The following is a 6272-nucleotide window of genomic DNA, read 5'->3' as shown; positions in this document are numbered from 1 at the left end:
ATCCTTCCTTCCTTCTCTCTGTCTTTCCTTTAAAAAAAAAAAAAAAAAAAAAAGATAAGATATGACATATAAAAAACAAATGATGAAATGGCTAAAGTACTTCACAATACTTTGTTTAATTTACTTCCCAGTAATATCATTGATAGTTAATGGATTAAACCACCCAATCAAAAGACAAAGACTGGCAAAATGGATTTTAAAAAGTATAATCTAATTATATTCTGTCCACATGAGACTTACCTTAGTCCCAAAGGCACAAATAGGTGGAAAGTGAAAGTATGGGAAAGGATCTTCCACACAAATAGTACCCAGAAAAGAGGTGGAGTAGCTAAACTAATATAGGACAAAATAGACTTAAGTGCAAAACTGTTATAAGAGACGAAGGACATTATATATTAATAAAAGGGGCAAACTTTCAAGAAGAAGTACCAATCATAAGTATTTATGCACCTAGCCATGGTGCCCCAAAAGACATGAGGCAAACTCTGGCAAAACTGAAGGGAGAAATAGATGTCTCTACAATCATAGGTGAAAATTTCAATACACGACTCTCCACAATAAACAGAATATCTAGACAGGAGATCAACAAGGAAACGCAGAACTTGAATAATATGATTAATGAATTAGACTTCACAGATATATATAGAACATTGCACCCCAAAAGAGCAGTATATATATTCTTCTCAAGTGCTCATGGACCATTTTCCAGGATAGACCACAGGTTGTGTCACTAAAGAAGTTTCAATATGTTTTATTCCAATACATTTTTAAAGATTGAAATTCTTCAGAGATTCTCTAATTCTCTAATCATAATAAAATGGAGGTGGAAACTAATAACAGGAGAGAAATGGAAAATTTAAAAACATATGGAGGTTAAACAACACACTCTTAAACAATCAATAGGGCAAAGAAGAAATTGCAAGAGAAATCAGTAAATATCTCAAGACAAACAAAACACAATCACAGCATATCAAAAGTTATGGGATGTAGTCAAGGTAATACTGAGAGGAAAATTTATAGCCGTAAACACCTACATTGAAAAGGAAGAATGAGTTAAAACCAACGATCTAATCGAACAACTGAAGAAAGAACAGCAAACTAATTCCAAAGCAAGCAGAAGGAAAGAAATAACAGATAATAAAACAGAAAGTAATGAAATGGAGAATTAAAAAAAAAGGGAGTACCAATAAAATCAAAAGTTGTGTTCTTTGAGAAGATCAATAAAGTTGACAAACACTTATCTGGCCTGACAAAGACAAAAACAAAGAAGCTGCAAATAAAATCAGACATCAGAGGGGGGCATTACCATTGACCCCAAAGAGATAAGATCATAAGAGATTATTATGAACAACCGTATGCCAACAAACTAGACAGTTTAGATGAAATGGAAAGCTTCCTAGAAAATCATGAACAACCTACATTGACTCAAGAAGAAATAGATGACCTCAGTAAACCAACCACAAGTAAAGAGATTGAAACAGTCATCAAAAAACTTCCAACAATACTTACCTGGCAGGGGAGATACCATGATCATGAAGGTACTTTTCCCAGGGTGAGGCTTATCCATTGCACTCCGGATGTGCTGACCCCTGCGATTTCCCCAAATGTGGGAAACTCGACTGCATAATTTGTGGTAGTGGGATACTGCGTTCATGCTCTTCCCTGATGTAAATAAAAAAAATTTTTTAAAATATTTAAAAAAAACTTCCAACAAAAAAAAAACCAGGACCAGATGGTTTCACGGGTGAATTTTACTAAACATTCCAAGAAGGATTCACACCATTCCTGCTCAAACTCTTCTAAAAAAGTGAACAGTAGGGAACACTACCTAATTCATTCTATGTAGCCAATACTACCCTAATACCAAAGCTGGATAAAGATACTACAAGAAACAAAAACTTCAGATCAGTTTCTCTAATGAATATAAATGCAAAATCCTCAAGAAAATACTTGCAAATGAACAGTATATTAAAAGAATTATAATCATGACTAAGTAGGTTTTATTCAAGGTATTACAAGGTATTACAAGGGTGGTTCAACACAAGAAAATCAATTAATGTAATATACCACATTAACAAATTAAAAGGGAAAATCCACATGCAGAAAAGACATTTGACAAAATTCAACATCCTTTCATGATAACAATATTTCTAAAAGTAGGAATCATAGGAAATTTCCACAACATAATAAAAGGCAAACCCACAGCTAACATCATATTCAATAGGGAGAGACTGAAAGCTTTCCCTCTAAGATTTGGAACAAATAGAGGATGCCCGCGGTTACCACTGCTATTCAGTATTTTCCTAGAAATTCTAGTTAGAGGAATTAGGTACCAAAAAAAAAAAAAAGGAAAAAGAAAAAGTAAGAAAGAAAATGTATCCAATTTAGAAAGAACTGAAACTGTCACTATTTGCAGATAACATGATCCTATATTTAGAAAATCCTGAAAAAAACAACAAAGTGACTTGAACTAATAAAGGAGTTCAGCAAAGTGGCAGGATACAAGATCAACATGCAAAAATCAATTATATTTTCCCATTTTGGTCAAGAAAGCATTGTCAATCCCATGATGCTAAGGCCAGGCCCTGAAACCCAGAGGTACCAATCTCTCCAAGACCATCAACCAGTTGCGTCCTGCTACCCCATAATGTCAACACCCTTTTTCAACATGAAGAAGTTAAAATGCTCATTGCCCAATTACCCCAAAGAATGGGAGAAGGATAATATGAGAAGGAGTATAACAGAGAAGATAGTATTTAACGAATGAGTATGACTATTGAATCATTATGTTGATATTTCTGTTTACTCTCCAATGTATTAGGGGAGCTAGAAGGAAATATCTGAAATTGAACAACTGGCACCAATACCATACTTTGAAATTTGTTCTATAACTACTTGTTAAAATATACTTTGAAATTTATCACTTTTTGCATATATATTTCACAATAAAAATGTTTTTAAAAATCAATGATGTTTCTATATACTGTAATGAGCTATTCTAGGAGGTAATCAAGAAAGAAATGTCATTTACATTTGCAACTAAAAGAATCAAATATCTGGTAATAAACCAAGTGAAGGATGTGAAGACTTGAACACAGAAAAGTATAAGCATTGCTAAAAGAAATCAAAGCAGATCTGAATAAATGGAAAGATATTCCATGTTTATGGATTGAAATGCTACATGTCATTAATATGTCAATTCTACCCCAATTGATCTATAGGTTCAATGCAATACCAATCAAAATTCCAACTGTCTACTCTGCGGAAATGTAAAAGTCAATTATCAAATTTGTTTGGCATTGTAAGGAACCCCAAATAGCCAAAAACATTTTGAAAAAGAAGAATGAAGTTGGAGGACTCACATTCCCCAACTTTAAAGCACATTACAAAGTATGGTAGTGAAAAGACAGCATGGTACTGGATAGAGATATATATATACTCACTAATGAAATCAAATTGAGAATCAGAAATAGACCCTCACATCTATGGCCAATTGATATTTGGAGAGGCTACCAAGTTCACTCAACTGGGAAAGAGTAGTCTCTTTAAAAAATGGTTCTGGGAGAACTGGATATCCATATGCAAAAGAATGAAAAAGGACCCCTATCTCATATTTTATCAAAAATTAATTCAAAATGGATCAAAGGTCCAAATATAAGAACTGGGACCACAAACTTCCAGAAGAAAACATAGGGAAGCATCCTCAAGATCTTATGGTAAGCAATGTTTTCTTAGACTTTACACCCAAAGCATAAGCAATAAAAGAAAACATGTGTAAATGGTACTTCTTGAAAATTAAAAACTTTTGTACTTCAAAGGGCTTTGTCAAGAAACTGAAAAGGTGACCAACTCAATGGGAGAAAATATTGGAAAACGACATATCAGATAGGGTTTAATATACAGAATATGTAAAGAAATCCTACAACTGAACAATAAAAAGACAAACAACCCAATTTAAAAATGGACGAATGTCTCAAATAGACATTTATCCAAAGAGGAAATACAAATGGCTGTAAAGCGCATGAAAAGATGTTCAACATCACTAAGTCTTAGGGAAATGCAAATCAAAACCACATTGAGATATCATTTCACACTTACTTGAATGGCCACTATTTAAAAAAAAAAGCTACAAGTGTTGGAGAGAATATGGAGAAACAGAAACACTCTATCACTGTAGGTAGAAATTTAAAATGGTGCAGCTGCTGTGGAAGACAGTTTGGCGATTCCTCAGGAAGCTAAGTATAGAATTGCCATGTGATCTGGCAATCCCACTCTTAGGTATATACCCAGAACTGAAAGCAGGGACTCGAACAGACATTTGGACACCTATATTCATAGTGGCATTTTCCACAATGTCGAAAGATGGACACAACCAAAGTGTCCATCAACCAATGTATGGATAAACAAAATGTGATATATGCATAAGATGGAATATATTCAGCTGTAAGAAGGAATGAAGTCCTGATGCATGTGGCAAACTGGTTGAAGTCAAATGATCTCTATTTGCAGATTACGTGATCTTATATACAGAAAATCCCAAAGAATCCACAGAAATCTTCTAATTCTAATTTTTAAAAATCAGCAAAGTTGCAGGATAGATCAACTTGCAAAAATCAGTTATGTATCTATACATCAGCAATGAAAAATCCAAAAGGAAATCAAGAAAACAATAACAACAAGAAAATAATTCCATCTAAAATTGCATCTAATGAATAAACTATCTAGGAATATATTTTACAAAAGAGGTGAAAGTCTTGTACAGTGTAAACTAGAAATCATTGTGGAAATAAATTAAAGAATACCAAAAGAAATAACAAGACATCATGTGTACATGGATTGATATTCTTAGTATTATTAAAATGTCAATACTACCCAAAATAATTTACAGATTCAATGCGACCATAATCAAAATCCCAGCAACATTTTTAATGAAATGGAAAAGCCAGTCATCAAATTCATATGGAATGGCAGTGTCCTGAATAGCCAAAATCATCTTGAAAAAGGAGGACTCACACTTGCTGATTTCTAAACCTACTACAAAGCTACAGTATAAAAGTGTGGTACTGGCATAAGGACATACAAATAGACCAGTGGAATATAATTGAGACTTCAGAAATAAACCCACACATCTATGATCAACTGTTTTTCGGCAAGGGTGCCAAGTCCACTCAAAGGGGAAAACAGTCTGTTAAATGGTAGCTGGGAAAACTGGATATCCACAGGCAAAAGAAGAAAAGCAGAGCCCTATCTTAGACTATATGAAAAAATAACTCAAAATGGTTCAATGACATAAATACAAGACCTAAAATCATAAAATTCTTAGAAAAACACAGGGGAAAATCTTCAGAGCCTTTGTTAGGCAATGAATTGTTAGATATGACAGCAAAAGCATGCACAACAAAAGAAAACACATAGACTTTAACAAAATTAAAACTTTTGGGGCATCAGAGAATGTTATTAGGGAAGTGAAAAACCTATAGAATGGAAGAAATTATTTTCAAATTATATATCCAGATGTTTAATATCCACAATATATAAAGAACTCTTAAAACACCACAACAAAAAGACAATTCAATTTTAAAATAGACGAAGAACTTAAATAGACATTTCTCAAAAAAAAGATATACAAATAGCCAATATACCCATGAAAATATGCTCAACTTCATGAGGTATTAAGAAAACGCAAATCAATATCATAATGAGATGCCACTTTGCACTCACTAAGATAGTTATTATTTAATAATGAAAAATAGGAATTGTTGGCAAGGATGCAGAGAAATGGGAACCATCGTACATTGCTGGTGGGAATGTAAATGATTCAACCACTGTAGGAACAGTTTGGCAGTTCCTCCAAAAGGTAAACATGGAATTATCACATGACCCAGCAATTTCACATCTATGTATATACTTAAAATTATTAAAAACGTACTCAAACATATATTGGCACTTCAATATTCATGGTGGCATTATTCACAATAGCCCAAATGTGGACTCAATCCACTGTCCATCAACAGATGAATGGGTAAACAAAATATTCATACAATGGAATATTATTTTATGTGTTGGTATATTTATCATATATATTGGTATATCCATACAATTTATTACTATACAGCCATAAGAAGGAATGAAGTTCTAATACATGGAAGAATCTTGAAGACATCACATGAAGTGAAATGAACCAGACACAAAAGGAAAAATAGTGTATGATTTCACTAATATGAGTCAATAAGAAATAAGCAAATTCACAGAGACATAAAGTAGATTTGAGG

General features: G+C 33.1%; 1 non-coding gene across 1 annotated transcript; it reads left to right on the top strand.

The window, feature by feature from the left end:
* Window positions 1-1501: 1501 nt before the first annotated feature.
* Window positions 1502-1665, top strand: LOC143672416 (U1 spliceosomal RNA). Its single transcript, XR_013169864.1, has one exon. It is a non-coding gene; the product is annotated as a U1 spliceosomal RNA (small nuclear RNA).
* Window positions 1666-6272: the final 4607 nt, after the last annotated feature.

This window comes from Tamandua tetradactyla, chromosome X (genome assembly GCF_023851605.1).
Source record: "Tamandua tetradactyla isolate mTamTet1 chromosome X, mTamTet1.pri, whole genome shotgun sequence".
Classification (NCBI taxonomy): domain Eukaryota; kingdom Metazoa; phylum Chordata; class Mammalia; order Pilosa; family Myrmecophagidae; genus Tamandua; species Tamandua tetradactyla.
This window is presented reverse-complemented; position numbering and strand designations above follow the sequence as displayed.